Raw genomic sequence first — 22,320 nt, 5'->3', positions numbered from 1 at the left:
ACTGAGGACCCCTCAGTCTACCCTCTAACATTCATCCTCTATGTTCTTCATCTGAGATGCCCCAGGCATATTTATGATCCTGAGACTCAAAGTGTTAAATAACAAAATCAGAAAGAAAAGAGGGAGGAAGGTCTGGAGGGCGGGTTGAAAATATTAGAGAAAGAAAAATAATTGAGCAGGATCCAGGTTAGTACATGCATTTTAATAAATAAGAGTTAACTTCTCTTCTCTAATTGCTATTCCTATCTCATAATTTCCACTTTCCTTCCCATCAGCATTTCCTTATTCACTATAATCCTTTCTCTCTCAGTCTCCAAATAAATAAGCCCTATCTCAGCCATCTTTCTATGTACAGACAAACAGATGCCTCCAGCTTACTTAACACCTGAGTTATGCAGATCCCACTTTTACAGATTATTACACAAGGCACATAATCCAATTTTAGAGATTTAGAAAATGTTGCCTTGTGTATGAAAACAAAAAGTAGTTTAGTACATAGATGAATGAATGCTAAGAAGCAGCACCAAAATGACCCCTTCCAGGCAATCAGCAATTGCTCTTCCTTTATTGTCTCTCAATTCCTGCACTGACAGCCACTGTGGTTACACGTTTGCTACTATTTCCTTGGACTCTACTGCTTTTTTTTAAAGATTTATTTATTTATGCATACAAGAACTGGGGTGTAAGCCAGAGGTGCAGCGGGGTGAGAGGATTCACCAGAGAGAGTGGGGTGCAGAACAGGCAAATTATTGAAATACACTGCTGAGGGGAGCAGTGGGCGAGGTAGGAGAGGTCTGCTGCGCCATGTGGGTTGCTTTCTGGCTGGCCAGGGATCGAACTCATGCTGCACTGGCTGGTGATGGCTTGATAACCCTGTCTTTACCCCTGGTGCCACCAGGGAGGCCCCTGGACTCTACTATTGCACAGTATGCACTTAAGTGCTCAGACCCTGGAATTCCACTGCCCAGACTTGTTTCCTTTTTAACCACAAACTAACTGAGTGACTTTGGCTAAGTCATATAGCCCCTCTAAGCTTCAGTTTCCTTATAGAGATTTATAAGCCTTTATAACTTATAACTATTATAAGCCTTATAATAGTTGATATAAGAAATAAATCAGACAATCTTGGCAGAATGCTGAGCTTGTAGTGAACACCCTTGCTAGTAAATTGAAAACCTGATACTGCTCACCCCCATGACAGCCTCCTTCCCCACCTACATGTTAAGTCCTTTTCAACTTTTGAGCTATGAAAGAACAAAAGAGAACCACAGCACAAACTGGGGGGCATTCACAGTGGAGAATGTAAGGCTTCAGATTGAAAATTACTCTTTTTTTCCCTCTAAGTGCATTGACCTGAATTAAAATAATGAAGAAGTGAGCTTGATGTTTCTCTGAACTGCCCTTCCAGATACTTGGCAGCACTAGGTTTCTTTTTTTTTCCCAAACCCTGTCTTTACTTCAGGGTTTCCCTAGATTACTAGATTAGGGGTGGGGGAGAAAGAAAAGGGAGGGGACCAAAATTCAAGTGTTGTAAAGTAAATACTCTCCCTAAAAAAACAACTTCCTATAGAAACTCAAGTCAGATGTCTTTCAGCTACAGTACAGTGGAATAAAACACTCTCCAACTCTCACTGAATGACAAATTTATCAAACCGCATTTTAAAAAATCTCTTTTTGTGGAACTAGTGAGAGTCTCTGGGAAACATGTTCATATCCATAATAATGAAGTTAGATAAGGGTGCATGACTCAGATTCTGCCCATCAAAACAAACCAGCCAAGCACCATGTGAAAAGCTTTGATAAGGCCCTGTGCAGACAGTTTATGCAGTCCATTTGTCATTGAATATGGTCTCATCCTTAGCACAATTTTAAACAGCTTGATTTAAAAAAAAAAAAATCAATAGTCCTTGAATAAGAATGATATCAGGACAACAATCTTAAATTTAATATAGAGGGCTTTTTTCACACCTCTTTTAGCTTTACAACTGCTTGTATCATAGTCTAAAATCCAATAGTGACTTTTCAGGTACAACTTCTTTTTTGTCTTACTGGTGGTTTTTGAAGTTGATTATTGAGGAAACTCTGATCAAATAAAATCTTACTCAGGACTCAACAACAAAGCAAAACTTCTCAAGGCAGATTTCACAGGTAGACATAGAGAAGCAATGAAATTATAATTTTCTAAAAGTTTGGAATTCATTAAGTTGTGCATAAATAGAAAATAATAGTATGTGGTAATGGGAAAAGTTAACATTTGTGCAGCAATTTTTTCCCTTTTCCTTCCAACTTCATTTAGGTATAATTAACAAATACAGTTGTATATATTCAAATATACAACTTTGATATATAGGTACATTGTGAAATGATTACCACAATCAAGTTTAATTAACACACACAAGTTTAATTAACTTCATGTAGTTACCTCTGTATTTGCTTGTGATGAGAAAACATCAAATCTACTCTTTGAGCAAATTTCAAGTATTTAACACAGTATTTTTAACTATAATCACCATGCTGGACATTATATCCCTGGAGCTTATTGAATTTATAAATGATATTCATACTCTTTCCCAACATCTTCCTATTTCACCTACCTCCTATCCCTTAACAATAAGCATTCTACTCTCTGTTTCTAGGAGTTCGACTCTTTCTTAAGATTCCACATATAAGTGAGATCATATACTTTATCTTTTCTTATCCGGCATATTTTACTTAGCATAATATCTTGTAAATGCACACAAGTTGTTGCAAATAGCATTATTTCTTTCATTGTTTAAACTATTTAGTATCCTATTTAATGTTGTACATGACATATAACATTCCATTGTGTGTGCATGTATCTTGTTTTCTTTATCCATTCATCTATCCACAGACACTTAGGTTATTCCCATATCTTGGTTATTGTGAACAATATTGGGTGAACATGGGAGTACAGCTATCTCTTTGAGATACTAATTTAATCTCCTTCAGTTATATACCCCAAAATGAAATTGCTGGATCATCTCCATCTGATTTTTCATAGTGGTTGTACCAATTTACATTTCTCCTACAGTGCACAAGGATTTCCTATTCTTCATATGCTTGCCAACACTTCTTTGTGGGCTTTTTTTCTTTTGACTATAGCAATCCTAACAAGTGATATCTCATTGTGATTTTGATTTGTAGTTCCCTGGTATATATTGAACACCTTTGCATGTACTTGTTCACAATTTGTATGTCTCTTGGAGAAATGTCTATTTAGGTCCTTTAGCCATTTTTAATCAGATTATTTGCTTTTTTGCCAATGAATTGTATGAGTTCCTTATGTATTTTAGAAATTAACCACTAATCACATCTGTGATTTGCAATTATTTTCTCATATTCTACAGGTTGCCTCTTCACACTGATTATTTCCTTTGCTGTGGGGAAGCTTTTAGTTTGATATTGTCCCACTTGTGTATTTTTGTACTTTTGTTGTCATATCTGAAAAGATCATTGCCAAGACCAATGAAATAATTTTGTAAGTATACTAAGTCATGTATCAGGTCTTCAATAAATAAATGTGTGTGTGAATCAGTTAGGACTCGGTCAGGAAAACGGAGGCCTCTCATTCTACAAGAGGACTTATGTAGGAGGTAGAGGTTTACTCAATCACTGAATGATCTTGGTGAGTAAAGGTCATGGAAGTACCGCTGATGAGCTCAGTTTGGGTACAAAGTGGAGAAATTTGTTTCAAACATAGTTATGACCACCTATGATAGCTACAACTGTCTTGGAAATACTAATCTCTCCTGTACTGACTTCCAAATCTGACATGAGGTGTCGTTCACTGGCTGACTTGTTCTACTGACAGAATAACACAGAAAGAAGAGTTTGGAAATGTTCTTGGAACCTTGTGAAATTATTTTTTAAATGGAAAGAGGAAAATATTACAAAGTAATTGCATTACCCATCTTGTTTGAACTAGGTCAAACACCTTTAAACTGTGCCAAAAAGCAATTACTTTAAGAAACCATCAAGCAAACAACTGTTTGTAATCCAGATAATGAGCTGGATTATGGATATTTTGCCCCAAAAATACAAGAAGTAACCTATCAGGATAGCAGAGCATAGCTTAAACCTGTTAATGTTAATCAGCACTTTTCTTCAATTTTTCTTCTCATGAAAACCCCTAACTTAGTCCTTCCTGGGACACATTTTAGGTTTCTATATGAATCTGTGTGCCCCAAATTATAATCCTTCATCCCAAATAAATGTGCTTTGCTTTTTAATAACACCTTAATTTTTAGGCTAATGTTAACAACAGCTAATCCTTCAACAACACAAGGGTTAATAGCATTGACCGCCCCCCCCACCCAGCATGGTAAAAAATCAGAATATCATTTTTGACTCCCCCAAAATTTAACTACTAAAAGCTTACTCTTGACCAGAAGCCTTAATAACATGAATAGTCAATTAACACATATTTCGTATATGTGTTAGATATTGTAATTCTTACAATAAAGTTAGAAAAATGAAAATGTTACTAAGAAAATCATAAAGAAGAGAAAATACATTTATAAACACTTGTTTATCACAAAATTGAGCAAATTTCTTTGTTTCTGGAGCCACATCTCTGGTCTGGTAAAGACTTTGTAAGACAAAGATAATCTAATTCCTCCCAAAAAATGGGTTGTAGCCTATACAGTATCATAAGATGAAAATTAATATTCTGAGAAGCTAGAATAAATGTCCCATTAAACTACAATTAAAACTTCCTGGACCTGAGAAGAGAATCATTCTGAACTTAAAGAAAAGCCTTAGATAACTTTAGGCAGGCAATGGCAAAGTTCTTGCCTGTGTTCAGCCATATTTTGAGATTAGATTCAATTCTTCAATGATTACAGTTTAAAAATCTTTCATCCAACCCTTTGATTTTACTTATGACTAAGACAAAAGACAAATTGATTACAGTGCATAGGGAAGACAAGAGAGGCAATGGAATGATATCTCTTACTTTACATTTTTTTCTTTGTTTACTGTAATCAGCTTCGGATTCAATTTTTTTCATCTTTCTCTTTAAATCTGAGAATTTGCGTTTAGTACACAATTCAGACATTCAAAATAATTCCTTAGTGGTAACTTTAACATTAAAGCCATCTTTGATATTAATGACCCAATTTATTGATGAGAATTTGCAAAAACAAGGGTAAATTTTGGTTAAGTCTAATTTTTGTTTTAATCTTATTAAGAAATTCCCTAAATCTTGGCAAGATACATTTCTACATTTCCTTTCCTTTTTTTTCTTCCAATTCAATTTTTTTCCAATAGAAATTTTTTCCAATAAGAAATTTAAATTGAAAGCTCTCTGAAATTTTCATAGGTGCAATATCAGTCTAGTAGTTTTCCAATTCAGTTGTGACTCGATTAGACAATAAGCATGCTTTGTAGTTTATTTAAAGATCTAGAAGTTCACACCCAGCATAAAACACAACAAACAAAAAGATTCAATACACATTAATTCTTCTCTGCTAAACCTTTGAGCTCTTGGAGCCAGAACTAGAAGGTAAATACCACAGGATTTGGGATATATTTTGTTTTACTGTGTACCTCTCAAGATGCATGGACATTTTCTTGCATTTGGTGGGTGCTATTATAATCCTAACTTATGAGCAAATTACCCATGCATGGGATATCTTTTTTTGAGGCGGCAAGAGATATGAGAGCTATAAAATTCTTTACCCATTTAAAGCCCACCAAAGTTTATGGCTTTTGGCTTGCAAGATTTCCTTAGTAATAGCTTTTACTTTTTTATAATAGCACAAGAGATAGCATTTGGAGTCAGCAGTACCTTTACTTAAACCTGAAGACTGGGACATTTGTGGGGGCAGGGGGATGACTAGAACCTGGAATCCAAATTTTCTCCCCAAAGAACAGGACAGAACCTCCAAGAGGAAGACCTTTACTCAAAGCTTGAGTGTCAAGTATTCAACAACAAACCTAAAACATCATATAGTACATAACATGAACAAACACAGCCAAATACTTCCTCAGAAAAACAAGGCTCTGGCAGAAACAAAACCAAGGATCAACCAAAATTAAGGAAATAAATCATTAAACCAAATGAATCACCCAATACCCAATTTCCCCAATATGTTCTCTTACTAGAAAATTTAGGGAGCTCAAATGCCAAAGTGGTAAAAGTTACCTCACTTTTATAAAATATACTTATTTTATCAAAAAGTCAATTTTCACACTAGAAACAGAAATGGCTACAGGTTCAAGACCACACTCCCAGTTTCTTCCAGGAGTGATGAGCTGGAGCTTTGCAGCAACTTATACCCTAGTGAGTCTCTTGCCTCTCTCTTGAATGAGTATCTGCCCTATAATCAGAATTTGCATATCCGAGGTCCAGACCTTTCAATCCTGAGTGACTGATCTAATTGCTGGAATGTGCCTCCAAAATATGGCTCATTTAGAAGGAACGTTTAGCAGGAATAGTAGAAAGCCATTCTTGAATGTGACAAGATTGGAGAGAAAGGAACTTTTCATCCAATCCAAACATGCTAAATCTATTTTACTAAAAGGAGCTTTGATCTTAAAGACAGTATCTTACAAATAACCTGTATTCTTTTTAGGGGATTAAATGGGCCCCCATTTTCAACTCAAGAGTGGCTTCCTGGGTTTCTTGGTTTTTATAAAACTCAAGAGGAAAAATATCTCATGTCCCTAAATAGTTATGCAGGAGAGTGGTAGAACAGAGCAGATCCAACAATACGGCCCTACTTGTATAACACAAAACGAGATGTGTCACAGCTTCATGAATTTTTCAGAGGCTAAGACAGCCATGATAATATATTTTACGCTTGTGCTCTTGCATTGAAAAGCTTTTTTTTGTGAATCTCCCACTTTCTCTGACACTGCTCCTTCAATGCAAGTAGCTACCATGTTTCAGGGCTGCTGATAGTCCTATAAATAAGGACATTTAGACTTCTGTCTCCCCATAACCAACTCCTTTTCACAAAGGTTAGTAAGGAGCAGTTGGGTGTTGGGGCTGTGTTGCACAGGCTCATTAGAGCTGGTTATAAAATTTTCAGGAATTTTTCAACCCATTCTTCAAAAATTAAATTGTGTAGACTTAGAACTTAGCAAATGATTTTTTTTAAAGAACAACTTCAAACTCAATCCTTCCTAGCCACTTTACAATCACCTACATTCTTAGAATTATTTATGATCATTGTATCTGTATGTGGAAATAGCATCTAATAATGTGCTACTGTGCAACTCTTTCCCAATCTACATTCAGTGATGTCAGGTTGGCAGCTTGCAATCAATCACTGTGAGAGGATTTATACCATGGAAATTGGCAAACACAAAAATAATCAGGGCATTCTTATTTTCTGGAGAGCTAGTTATTAAAAGTTTACTATCACACCAGTGGAGAGGAGAGGAGTGTATGAATAGATGACTATTCCTCTGCCTATACCAACCAAAACAATTACTTAAGTTTACATGACTGGCTAGTAGGACATTTTGCCAACAACAAGCTATTTTAATAATGTTGTGAACTCTGATACTCACCAGTGAATTCTTTTATTCTCTCTTTATCACCAGTGAAAATTATAAATCAGCAGCAATAAAGAATTAAGTTAGGTTTCAACAGTAAATAAAAACTACGTCAATCAACTGTGTGGATAGCACTTCATACCATTAGAAAAGCAGCAAAGATATGAAACTCATAAATCTATTACAAGAATATCTCAGACAGACATGGAGAAAAAGCTCTCATGTGAAGAAGGGCATAAATTGTGCAATGTGAAAGGGAAGACATGCACTAAAATAAGGAAATGGACTGCATGGATTCATGATTTGATAATGATGTGAGCTCATTAGCAAAAGTCCAGGATAAATTCTGCTGGGTAGCAACCAGTGTGTCACTGATAGAAAGAAGCCTTTAGTGAAGAATCAGGGCAAGACAATAGAAAAATGACTTAATGAACATCAAATGGTTATTACTCTATATGTTCATATTCAAAGTCTGGCCCAACTGTAGGAGGGTCCCTTGTGGGTGACTTTCTATATATTATTCTTGAAGGGAAGTCATCAAACACTTCTGCTTTCCTAGAATCAGACCTATCATACCTTTGAGTCCAAGATAATAACCATCTCTACCGACGTCCTCCATTCTTAGTTTCCAATAATCATTCTATAACTAATTTCACTCCTGGATGAATAATCCTAACAATATATTCATTGGTGGCTGAGGTATGTATCTGTGTCACAAAGGGATGGGACTCAGGTAAAGGGATTGGGGCACTTGATACTGGTGCAAATTTTAAGGAGTACCTAAACATGCATAATCAATAGTATTTTATTTTAAAATAGTATTTTATTTTTATAAATATAAAATATATACTTATAATATTAATCATCAAGATAAAAATTTAATGCACTAGTTTAAAAATGCAAAACCCCCACAATTTATGAAACATCATATTTTATTTATTTTTTTTTTAAATAATAAATTTTATTTTTATATTCCCCCATACAATTGCAAACGCCCCATTCTGACCCCAATCCTTCCCCTCCCGCCCCCCACCCCCCAAAAAGTGTCTCTGGTTCATAGTTTTTTGTTGATTTTGATTTTCACTTTCTTATATTCATTTTCCTGGTCCCTTATTTAAGTTTTCTAGATTCCTGCTATGAGTGAGACCATCCAGTATTTTTCTTTTTCTTTTTGGCTTATTTCGCTGAGCATGATCCCTTCCAGCGCCATCCATGTTGCTGCAAATTGCATGTGTTTATCTTTTTTGAATGCTGAGTAATATTCCATGGTATATATGTACCACATCTTCTTGATCCAGTCATCTATTTTTGGGCATTTGTGTTGTGAAACATCATATTTTAAATAACATCATAGATTAGTAAGAAAGATGAGTGTTCTCACTTGTAAATTAGTCTTGCCTTTGGAATGCTATTGTTGTCATGTTCTCCTGTGAGAACTTGCTTAATTATTTCTGCTCTTTCCTGGACTTGCAGCTTCACTTTTAAGAAGTCTTATTTCCCAAAGCCTATAGGCTGCTCAAATTTCCATCACCTTTGAAACAAAAGCAAAAACAACTTTTGTTTTAAAGCTGTGATTTTAAAAAAATCACCTCAATATCTTTGGTACACCTGCAGCTAGCAACATTACAGCAAAGTTTCTTGAAACATGTTCAATATCTTTATGTTCTCACATCTCATCTGGTGTTGCCTCATTGGACAATATTGATTATTCTTGCCTTCTTGAGCAATGTCTCTCCCTTGACTTCTATGGTACCACATTTCTATCAACATTACTTCTCCTACTTCCAAATATTCCTTCTCAGTCTTGTTGGCTTCTCAGTCTTTATTATTTATTTATTTATTAAATGTATGCTATTTATTGATATGTTAATAATCCTTGGATTCTGACCCATTTCTCCTTTCCTCAACCCTCTCTCAGTGACCACACCAATTTCCATGAAATAACTATCACAAATAAGCTCAAGACTCTCCTTTGAATTATGTCTCTTCTAAGCTACCAATTCTTATACAGGCCCTACTGAGGGCCTCCCTGGTGGCACAAGGGGTTAAGAGCAACCTATGAAGCTATCCACAGCCACTGAAGCAGGAGTTCAATGCCCGGCCAGGGAGCTACCCACATGGTGCAGCAGACCTCTCCTGACTTGCCCGCTGTTCCCCTCAGCAGTGTGTTTCAGTCAATCTGCCTCTTTTGTTCCCCACTCTGTCTCTGGTGAATTCTCTCACCCCCCCACACCTCTGGCCTATACCCCAGTTCTTGTATGTATAAATAAATAAATCTTTAAAAAAAGAACACCTATTGAAGTCCACTTGGCTGTCCCCTAGAATACTCAAACTCAGCATGTCCAAATTGAAATAACTAGGCACCCACCCTGTCTGCTTCTCATCTACTATATATTGGCTGGATGGCATTAGGAATCCAATAAACAAGTGTGAAGTTACTCTTTTCAAAGAGTGGAAACATAATTGATATATGACATTGTATTAGTATAATATGAACCCAATAATATGTTGATATTGTGTGATTCATTCTAAGATGGTATAATTTGAAAATTTTGGAATCTGAAAATATAACATAATTAATGTTACATAAGTGACATATAACAAAACAACAAAAACACCAGTTTTGTTTTATTGAAATTATAAAGGTGAATTTAAAAGTAACTTAAATTGGAAAAGGTTATTTCAAAGTCACTTAGAGTTTGCTAATAGAGTGGGGAGAAAAAAACAAATTCTCATACAAGCTCACTAACTTTTACATCATCATCCCATCATATTCTTCCTCTCTGCCCTCATCTGCTTTCTCTCTTCCCATCAATCCTTTCAGGACAGAAATACTCGTCCCCCAGTATGGCTCCCCACTGGCTTCACTCAGCATTCTGCTGATTAAAAAGCTACCAAAGAGACACTCCTGACACCTGATATAAATGTAGCAGCTCACTCCCCTCCTACTTTCTACCTCTTCTATCCTCCATTATGCTTCATGCACTTATACACACCTTCTACTTATTTTTTTTAAGATTTATTTATTTATACAAGCACCTGGTACAGTCAGAAGCAGGGGAGGGTGAGAGAATTCACCAGAGCCAGAATGGGGAGCAGAACAGGCAGAAGGACAGAAGCACACTGCTGAGGGGAGCAGCTGGTGGCAGGAGAGGTCTGCGCGCCATGTGGGACCCTCACTGGCAGCCAGGGATGGAACCAGCACTGCAGAGCCTGCGGGCAGCTTCGCAGCCCGGCGCTCAACCACTGTGCCACTGCAACAGGGTGGTCCCCAGGAAAGGGGGAGGTTCCCTGCCCCACCCAAGGGAGGGTGGAGCTGAGCAGGAAGAGGAGAAGCTGCAGAAGAGACGGAGGAAGGAAGCAGGATGGAGCAAGGAGACCTGGAGGAGGCGCATGGAGCCTAGAGACACGTGAAGAAACTGCGCTTGTCTTTTGGTCGTGGACTGGGTGACAGATGTGGGTGAGACCCGTGGGGAGGTGACAATGGCAGCTTTTATCTTGATGTTGATTTTGCTCTTTTCCTTCCGGGCTTGTCCAGTTGTTTGTGACCCTTTTCTGTGGGTCCCCACTGGAAGATGCTTTAGACTTGTAGCAGGCTTTGGGGCCTTGTTCTGGGCCAATCCCATTTGGATGGACTTTTACCCACGAGGGGACGGGTAACTCTGGATGCTTCATTTAGAAACTAGACTAGAAACTAGACTCTTTGCCTTACCTGTATTGTTTCCTAGTTTTATTAAAGTTCCTTTTCATTAAAGTCTCCTATGTTTTGTGTTGATGTGGCGGATGGCAGAACCCATTTAGAATAGGCAGGTTTGCGGGGTTTTGGGCTGCCCCTCTCCCTGTCCTATAACACCACCAGGGGAGGCCCTGCACCTTATACTTATTTGCTTGTTCTCTCTTCCCCCCAGTATGTAAATTTTCTGAGATCAGTGTCTGCTTTATTAACTCTATATCCTCATCATCTAGAACAGTAGATGCACAATAAATATTTGTTAGATGAATGGATGCCTGTCATATCTACTTTAATATTTACTGTCTCTACTAGTTCCCTCCTTCACAAATTCAGTAACTATTCACATAACTCCTCTTACCCCTACCCTGAGTGTTCTTCATTCTATGGCTCCAGACCTTTTTATCTTCAATCCGATGCTTGCAATTTTCCCCTAAGTGGCCTCCTTGCTTCAGTCAAGTCTCCCTTTTATCTATTCTTCATGCTGTTGCTACATTGTCTTTCCAACTTAGCTCAGATTGGTGGTTTCTTCGTGAAGTCTTTCTCAATAATTTAGGTAGAACTATTGGGCATTCCTTGTGCCTCTTTATACTGTTGTACAGATGTTTTCATGGAACAGATACCAAGGTACCTTGCTGCACATATCTGCACATCTGTCCTATTCTATTTGACTGCGAATCCACTAAAAGCAGAGACTGTCATTTATTTTCCTGTCTTATTCATCCTTACTATTTAACACAGTGCCAGAGCTATCTTAAATGCTTGGAAAATATTTATTGAGTAAGTGAAGTAATAGTATAGTTCAGTGAATTATCTGTCCATATGCCAAAAAGCCCAATGTGTAGCCAAACCGGATTTCAGAGAACCAGGGGGAAAAAAGGGGGTAAAAGTAGTTAATTCTAGAACCTCAAAATATCAGAGAACAAAGGGTTACCATCTCTTGCTGCTGACTCACTGCAGGACAGTTAGCATACTTAATGGACTCGCTTTAAAATAGTGTTGTCTACCTAAGCTTTATATTTCAGCCTGTGTAATAAGCAGACCCCAATATGCCCCATCCAGGCTGAGCAGCTGACCAGTGTGTAAAAACCACCTCCAACACCCAATTGCCGGACTCCTTTGTCTCAGTTTTGCCCTTCTTTCTTTTGAAAAGTCTCTTCAAATGTTTTCCCTGGAGATGCAACCTGTGGGGAATTCATCCTCTTTGACGGCATTATCTGTACAGGTAGTAACTTCTCTTTCTCCAACAAAACTTGGGTCTAGTCTATTTGGGGCATGTCTGTGTGATGAACCTGTTGAGTTAGCCAACAGAAACACTTCTATACAAATCATAGGATTTTTTTAATTTTTAAAAAATGATGTAACCACACCTGTCTATTTAATAGGTAAAAAGCAGGTAATACTATCTCTCCTTCAAGAGCAAGAATAGATATCTATCTGCTTCCTAAGATTAGTTTGCACCCTAGACTGGATTGATAGCATCAAGTCAGATGTGCAGCTTATTAAATTAGATGCCAAAGGATCAGCAAAGAAAAGGAGAAATATTCTCTGCCTTCAGGGACCATTCTAACTGTCTGAAGGAGAAGATATGCATAATATGCACAAAAATACAGGCTCATTGGATTCTTTTTCACAACCCTAAAAATGGATGACCCAAGTAGTGGGGGAAAAAATACTGAAAGAGCCTCTTCAGGTCAAGCTGGAACTTCCCCTATGGGAGATCCACATCTTTATGACAGTGGTTCTATGGAGAAGATATACACCAACGAGGAAACAAGAGCACTTCCAAGTCGGCAGTGCTCCCTAAGGCAGCCACTCAGGGCTCCAGTGTGTGCAGCAGAATCACAGCATTGTGACAGCACAGGTCAGAACATCACTTCCACAATTTACCTTGAGAGAAGCTGGGCAGCACACACAGGAAAATGATGGTGACTCCGTAATAACTATTCTAGTTATTATTCTCCCTAATAACTATATTATTCTCCCTAATAACCATCACTACAAGTCAACTGGTAGAAAGTTCCATTTTGAAGGAGGCTGCTAAATAAAGACTAAGACCATGTTTATAAAACTCAATCAAAACATTACCAGGGGCCTCCCCGGTAGCGCAGCGGTTGAGTGCTGGGTTGCGAAGCTGCCTGCATCCTCTGCAGCGCCGGTTCGATCCCCGGCTGCTCCCTGGCCACCGGAGGAGGGTCCCACATGGCGCGCAGACCTCTCCTGCTGCCCGCTGCTCCCCTCAGCAGTGTACTTCGGTCCTTCTGCCTGCTCTGCTCCCCGCTCTGGCTCTGGTGAATTCTCTCACCCTCCCACCCTCCCGCGCTTCTGACTGTACCCAGTGCTTGTATAAATAAATAAATAAAAATAAATCTTAAAAATATAAAGTAACAGAAGTTTAAAAAAATTTTTAAATAAAAATAAAAAAAATTAAAAAAACAAAACAAAAACATTACCAGTTATTCATCTTCAAAATTGTGACATCGTAGTTTTCTGGGAAATGACTATATGAAAAATGAGGCAGAAAATGAATATCTGGCGGCATCTTCCATGTATTTTGGATTGTTCCTTCAAACTCTCTCCATCAATACTCACAGCAATTTTCCAAGGTAAATACTACTAGCTTTATTTTTATAGAGATATAATGGAAAAGAAAGATCCACATAAAATTTTTAATTATTTTTCAGTTTGAACTCATGGAATCTTATTCTATAGGTTATAATCCATTAATCTTAATATTTATTTTGTGGCTTTTCCCAGCTATGGCCATGGAATCTTTCTCCAGTGAATTGTTGTATGCTTTTTACATGACTCTCTCAATTTCTGATCCTTTCCTTACTTTCTGGTACAACAAATGTTTCAAGTTTCTCGTGTATTTTACTTGTCCCAATTATGGTCTCGGTCAAGAAGCCGGTGCCCATTTGATTAGAGAATCATTTTAAAATGAAACCAAGATCTGAGTACAAAGTGGAATTAACACTAGGGGTCACTGTTTCTAGATTATCCTAGAGAAAAGAGGTAAGATATACACGCATGTACTTTTAAATATATTAAAGACCATGTGTTCATCTACTGATACCAGACTCCCAATATCTACCTCATGGTTCATTCCAACTTTCCTCATCTCTTTCTCAACAGTGAGGAACTGGATTCTCAACATATCCATTTACTTGTTCAATTCTAGAATATACATAAAGCAATGACTGAACCTCCAATCCACATTCCAGCAAAAAAACAAATTTAGTAACTAAGAATATTGGTTACACATTTTATTGGTCTTTAGCCTTACAATATATACTCAAACACTGTTTTCCAAATGTGTTGCTATATGTATTATAATTTGGGTTTCTTCTATTTCCTGATTTTAACTAACTATTGCATATGGCTAACATTACTCATGGAATTCTCCTGATTCCAATAAAAAAAAATTAATTATATTCAGAGAAGCGTTGTTCTCCCTTAAACTTTGTCCCCTGTTCCCATTCTTATTTTTCCAACCAGCCTTACCCATGTCCTTTAGGGAATCCAGCTCATTAATTCTGTTTATCCTTTTTGTGTTTTTATTTACACAAATAAGAAGATTAATGTATATTTTCTCATGCTATATTATTCTATGATATTCTTTGCACTTGACTTTTTCACATAAAAATATAGATCCTGGAAATTAATCCATATCAATTAATAAAGATCTTCCTCATTATATATTTTCAGACTATATAGCACTTCCCTATACGAGCATACCATACTTATCCAACAACTCTTTGACACATGAGCATTTAGGTAGTTTCAAATATTTTGCAGTTATTAATAATGTGAAATAAATAATTGTGTTGTTAGCAATCAATCTGAAGAAAAAAAATCAAGAAAACCATCCCTTCTATAATTGAAACAAAAAAAAATCAAATACTTGGGAATAAACCTAACAAAAGGAGTAAAAGACCTATACAAAGAAAATTATAAAACATTGTTAAAAGAAATTGAAGAAGACACAAAGAAATGGAAAGTCATCCCCTGCTCAAAGATTGGAAGAATTAACATTATTGAAATGGCCATCTTCCCAAAAGCAATATACAGATTCAATGCTATTCCAATAAAAATCTCAAAGACATTCTTCAAAGAAATAGAACAAATACTGATGAAATTCATATGGAACCACAAAGAAACCACAACTAGCCAAAGCCCTACTGATGAAAACAAAGGAGAAAGGAAGTATCACACTTTCAAACTTCAAGCTATACTACAGCCATAATAATTAAAACAGTTTGGTATTGGAACAAAAACAGACACATAGACCAATGGAACCAAATAGAGAGCCCAGAAATAAAGCCACACTTATATGAACAACTAATCTTTGACAAAGGAGCAAAGAATACGCAATGGAACACTGACAGTTTGTTCAATAAATGGTGCAGGGAAAACTGGACCTCCATATGCAAGAAAATGCAACTAGACCATTATCTCTCACCGTGAACAAAAATCAACTCAAAATGGATAACAGAACTGGACATAAGAAAGACCTGAAATCATAAAATATATAGAAGAAAATATAGGTAAAACACTACAAGACATACATAGCAGTAACATCTTTAAAGACTCATCGCCCAAAGCAGTGATAGTGAAGGCAAAGATAAACACCTAGGATTACATCAAACTGAAAAGATTCTGTACAGCCAAAGAGACGTTAACCAAAACAGAGAGACACCTCACTGACTGGGAAAAAAATCTTTGCACTCCATTCAACTGATAAGGGACTGATCACAAAGATATACAAAGAACTCACAGGACTCAACAAAAACAAAATAAACAATCCAGTCAAGAAATGGGCAGAAGAACTTAAAAGACATTTCTCCAAAGAGGAAATGTAAATGGACAACAGGCATATGAAAAAATGTTCAACATCCCTTATAATCAGGTAAATGCAAATCAAAACCACACTGAGATACCACCTTACACCAGTAAGAATAGCACATATCAAAAAAACAAGCGATAATAAATGTTGGCAAGGATGTGGTGAAAAAGGAACTCTCCTACATTGCTGGTGGGAGTGCAAACTGGTCCAACCACTATGGAAAGCTGTCTGGAGTCTTCTCAGTCTACAAAAAATGGAGCTACCATAGGACCCGGCAATTCTACTACTAGGGATCTACCCAAAGGACACAAAAACATTGATTCAAAAGAACACCTGTATGCCTATGTTTATTGAAGCACTGTTTACAAAAGGTAAAACCTGGAAACAACCCAAATGCCCAAAAATAGATGACTGGATCAAGAAGATGTGGTATATATGCACAACGGAATATTATTCAGCAATCAAAAAAGATAAACTCATGCCATTCACAGCAACATGATGGAGCTAGAAGGAATTATGCTCAGTGAAATAAGCCAGAAGGAAAAAAAAATACTGGATGGTCTCACTTACAGCAGGAATATAGGGAAGCCAAATAAGACATCAATGTAAAAAAAAAAAAAAAACAACAGTGCAAAACACAACAAAGCAAAAATGGACAATTATAAATCAGAGACATACTGCAGGGGAGGAGGAGGAAGAGGCATCAGAGGGAGGGAGGGAGAACAGGAGACTGTGGTGATGGTGCACGGTGCCTTAGGGAAGGAAATTCTATGGGGACTCAACCTGAGGGGGTAGGGGGAAGCAAATATTGTTTTTAAAAAAATTTAAATTAAAATTAAATAAATAATTGTGTGGTTGCTGGAGGTATGTCATCAAGGTAAATTCCTAGAAATGGGATTAATAGGTCAAAAGTAAGTGCAGATATATATTGTTAGATATTGCCAAATACCCCCCCAAAAATGGATTGTCTGGCGTACATTAATTTTCAGCAAATTGTGAGGGTGCCTGTGTCCCCCACAGCTGACTAACATAATATTTGGTCAAACTTTTCAAGATCATCACATAGGTGAGTCCTTATAGCTCAGTGTTGCTTTAATCTGAATTTCTTTAAATATGAGTGAGAATCATATTACTGAACATATTTTATATATATTACACACCATTTTTTTAATCTTTTCTGTGAAAGCCTTTTTGTGTCTCTCCTCCCTTTTTTTCTATTAAAATCTTGGCCTTTGTTCCCCCTTTTTCAAAGGTACAATTTAGGCATTTTTTAATTTTTTTTTTTATTTTTTTAAAGATTTATTTTATTTATACAAGAACCGGGATACAGGCCAGAAGACGGGTGGGTGAGAGGATTCACCAAAAGGGAACAGAACAGGCAGACTGACTGAAATACACTGCTGAGGGGAGCAGCAGGCGAGACAGGAGAGGTCTGCCGTGCCATGTGGGATTCTCACCGGCCTGACGGGATAGAATCCATGCTGCAGAGGCTGCGGACAGCTTCACAGTGCGGTGCTCAACCGCCTGCACCACCAGGGAGGCCTTTTAGGCACTTTTTATGTATGTTTTCTTTGTATTTTCTATACATATTCTGCTGTTCATGTGATAAATTTTTACTTATCATATATATGTTCATTTAATTTCTATATCCCTTTTTTTCTTTAGAAGGAATTTACAGAACTTATATTGTTGTAATGTTTGCATTTTATAAACACATATTTTAATCACCATGTAGCTAAATGACAACAGCGGACCCAAAGGAACAAATTCATGCAATGATTCCTTCATGCAACACTTACTCAGAACAGCAACAGAAAAACACATCAACCTGGTCATTCAGTGACTGACATTTATTCTTATAAAAAGGAAGAGATAACTTCACAAGTAATTTAACTCAAGAAAATAAATAAAAAGTGAAAAAAATGAAGCAATGGAGAAAAATACCAAAAGGGAGAAGTTAACACTTAGAAATTGAATATTCTTACGAGGATCACTTACCTAGTCAAAGACTGAGCTGTGAAGTTTCTAGTTACTACTTGAAAGGTTTCATTTAAAATTCTTGTTAGTTCTAAGGGAAAACAAAGAATTTATTAAACACAGATGGTGCTAAATACTGTGTTTTCAACAGAAGAAAGGAGGCATAGTACATGTTGAACGAACAAGGTTAGAAATGTGTAAGTAGATAATCATGACATGTAATTTATCCGAGAAATGTATCTATTAATTTCTTTGGGAAGAAACATTGGTATTGCAAGTTAAAGGAAATACAAGAGGCTAAAATCCCAAAGGACTCTGGGGTGATAAATAGCCCTATTAATAACTAATACAGTGAAATCACAGATATTTAAGGAAGCTTGAGAAACAAATGATTAAATCATCACCTGCATTGAAGAGCATTCATTAGCCACATGAGAGGTCACAAGTCAGTGATGCTTGCTCAAATTCACTCAGTCAACATTTTGTGGGGGAGGAGGTGAAGGATTATGACACTTAAAAAAATCTGCTTTTGAATTCATTTAGATCCTACTATTAATTTCGTGTTGCTGTATATATGGCAAATTCTACCCACTTATTTATGTCCTTTGCCCCTTATAAGCATTTGTTAAGTCACTTGTATACTACAGTATCCTTCCCCTCATTTTAATGCCATTATTTGTTAAAGAAATGGGGGTAGACTGTGCTACATTCTGGATTTGGTTGACTGCATCATTGTTGTAACATTTTATTTGATTTTATATCCACCTTATTTCCTGAAAATTGCAAGATAGATCTGAAACTGGTTTGGCAAACATTTTCTTGAAAGGGCCAGATAGTAAATATTTTAGGCATTTTGAGCTATGAACATTCAGTCACAATTATTCACTTCTGCCATTTTAGCAAAAAAATAAATTGTTGACAAATACATAAGTGAATAGGTATGACTGTGTTCCAAGAAAACTAAATTTACAAACACCAGTAACACAACTGTCATTTGGGGCAGAAGGAATAGTGTATATGCAAGACAAATACAAGGGACAGAAGAAATTCAATGTGGTGGGGTAGAACGGAGGTTGAGTGAAGGCACCTGTGTTCATGACATTACCAGAAGACCTCAGCTACTCCCTTGAGGTCTTTCCTCAGCAAATACCACCCTCCTTTTTATTTCCTGTCAGTCATCTACTCATAGGTCAAATACCTAACAGCTATTTTATAGTTAGGGTACAATCACATGTATACTTATGGGTCAATCTCTAAAAACATGGGAGACATCTTTGCATTTATTTATCAAATATTTACTGAGCACCTACTATGTGTCAGGCTTGGTGCTAGGCACTGAGGTCACGATGATGAGCAAAAGACAGAATTTCTCTCATGAGCTTATAGTTCAACAGGAAGAGCAAAGACGCTTAGAAATTAATCATAAAGATGAAACTAAACTATCTTAAATAAGCTAAGTGCTATGGCATAATAGGAGTGGGGAGAGAATATAATAAAGAAATGTGAGCCATCATGTGAAAAACAGACTTCCCTGAGAAATCTTCTATTCACATTTCAATCTGTCTGAAATCTTTTTGGAGAGCCTCTGACTGGATGGGAAATTTTTTCTCATCTGTCTCACTTCTATCATTAGTAATTACTGTTTGACTGTCCCACATCTTTCAAGTTAACAAGCATCTGCTTTTCTTTCCAATTCTACTGTTGCAAGGAGCTCAATTTGCCTAAAGAGTTGATCTCCTCAGGAACCCAAATTCTACTGAAGCACTTTTCATCTCTTCTCTTTTTTTTTTTTTTTTTGGTCCATCTCAGGGGAGTATTAGCTTATGTTTCTCTCCTGGGATTCAGACAAAATTGTCCCTAGGGCATGGCCAAGCCCAGAAACATCATAAAGCCTAGTCACTCAAGGGGTCTGATTGGTAGGGTAATATGTACAAAAATAAAAAAGAATCTACCAGATAAATGTATGGACATAAAAATAGCACATAAAGAAAAGGGCATTAGTCCAGTGCTGACTCTGCCTTCTCTGAAACTCCTCTCGCCCTTCCATGCTGCCTGTAGCCTCTTTGAGCTATCTCTGCTTCTTTTTCTGTTCAAAGCAATTAAAATATTTATTTCCTCCACTTTCCTCCATATGTCAGCATCAGAGGTGGGGTCAAGTGCTTTTCTCCAAGGTTGTTTACTGTCAGATGAGGTGACTTGCTAACAAACTTTGCAAACTAGTTGTTTCTTAAACACCTTTCAAATACTCAACCATCCTAGGCTTTTGCAGATTCCTTTTTCTGGAGTGGTTTTTCTACCTGGCAAATTCTAGCTCAGGTGATAAACACATCACTTCTGCAGTCACATAGTCCCAGATCTTTTTTCTGGGAAACCCGGCACAAGTTCTTTCTCCACTCTGCTCCAACAGCTCCCTGAGTACATCCTCTTATAGCATTTACCACATTATGTCATTATATGACAATTTGGTGATTGCAGCTCTCTCTCTCCCACTAGACCTTTGACTGCTTGAACTCTGGAATAATTATGTCTTTTTCCTCGTTGTATCTCTAGTGCCTTGTAGCATTTGCCACATAGTGGGTGCTGAGTAATGTTTAAAATGATTTCATTAAGTGCACTTCTTTGTCTCACATACACATTTAACACAGATATTAAAAAAAAAAAAGGTACAACACTAGAGAGTTCAGAAACCATACATACTACTAATGCATTCTTTTTTCAGCAGTGGAGTGTTAGGGGCACTGAATAAATGGTCAACTATTCCACAAGCTGAACCTGGGGCAATTGAAGAAGTTTCTCTCTTTATCAGTCTACCTCTTGCCTGGACCCTAAGGTTTCAGAATTGCAGTAAGTGCTTGACTTTTGGAAAGGCTGTTCCTTTAGTTCTAAGGGGCAAATGTCAATAATAACATATATTTCCCTGAAGAGCAACTCAACCATGCAGCTGCTCTATGGATTTGGGCGGGGGGCGGGAGGGGGGTGCTGTTGGGGGATGGTGGTGACTGGCTTAACCAGCAGGCATTTATTTTCTCACAGTTTGGAGGTCAGAAGTCAGAGATCAATGTGTTAGCAGGTTTGGTTTCTTCTGAAGCCTCTCTCCTTGGCTTAGATGGCCTCCTTCTCTCTGTGCCCACACATCCCTGGTGTCTTTGGTCTATGAATTTGACCTTTCTTTTACCAACAACCTACTGACCTACAATTTCACAGGATCCTCAGCTCAAGGAAATAACATTCCCCAGGAGAGAAAATAAAAATAAAATAAAACAAAAGAAAGTCCGATACCCAGCTATGTTGGTATCTTTCTAAAATACTAACACCATAATAAAGGCTTTCTGCTTCTTTTTCATTATGTGACAGCCAAGACTGTAAACACTGTCGGTGGCAGAGAAAACAGTGTCTAGAAACAAATAAGAAAAACTAAAGATGAAACTGAGAATATGTGCACAGCTTATGCTTTGGTATTCTGTGGTCATGACAGATTTTGCTCTTATGAAAGTACTGTGTGCGGTGTTCTTTTCCTCTGTAATGATTTCTGAAACTGTGTGACTAGTGGAATTTGCTTTTCTTAAAAAAAAAATGCAGTGAGTGTTTAATCGTTCAGGCTGTGAGTAACCACATTCTGTTCAAGTATGCTTCCAGCTCTCACTCTCCTCCTTATCAGCGACAGTACTCCAAACACTTGTCTCAATTTTCAGATCAAAGCTGATGAAAAACAGACCTCTAAAGGGTTGAATTGCTTTCTGCATTTTTGTGCATCCAAAGAAAATACCTATACCACTTGAAAGGACTGAATTTTTGTAGTGCTTCATCTTCAGATTGTGAATTCTGCTTTGCCTTTCTGCTTTGCTTATTTATTACTCTGTCAATGTCATCGGCTTCATGAAATGTATCTTTTAATTAATTATTCTTGTCTCAAATCATCTGCTGTGGTCCACTGTCAGGACAAGAATTTATGTTAGTAAAATAGGATCTGCCACTAAAGGGAAATATCTTGGCTTATTTCAATATAGAATTAACCTCATTTAACCAGTAATCACCTCAAGTGATTTTCCAGATAAACCTTTTGTTGTTTATAATTTCTTTGACGTTTTCTAGACAGTGTCACTTTTCTACAAAGAACAGAAAGTCAGAAGCATAAAAACACTAAATTATAAAAGAGTCAAGAAGTCTAGTTGAGAGAACATTTGGAGAGAATTCTAAAGCTAGAAGTCAAATCAACAACAACGGTTAACAACTCCATTCACAT

At 37.1% G+C, this 22,320-nt stretch overlaps 1 protein-coding gene across 2 annotated transcripts in view; it reads right to left on the bottom strand.

The window, feature by feature from the left end:
- The window catches only part of LOC129146917 (uncharacterized), a 163,837-nt gene that overhangs the window by 13,401 nt on the left and 128,116 nt on the right, over positions 1-22,320 (bottom strand). For both annotated transcript variants that reach the window (XR_008554289.1, XR_008554287.1), the window contains exon 4: positions 18,099-18,168. The gene's annotated coding sequence lies outside the window, so the exon portion shown is untranslated. The remainder of the gene's footprint in view (positions 1-18,098; positions 18,169-22,320) is intronic.

This window comes from Talpa occidentalis, unplaced genomic scaffold (assembly GCF_014898055.3).
Source record: "Talpa occidentalis isolate TD23 unplaced genomic scaffold, MPIMG_talOcc4v2.1 talOcc4.5, whole genome shotgun sequence".
NCBI lineage: Eukaryota > Metazoa > Chordata > Mammalia > Eulipotyphla > Talpidae > Talpa > Talpa occidentalis.
Note: the sequence above shows the minus strand (reverse complement) of the source record. Positions and strands in the feature narration are given on the sequence as shown.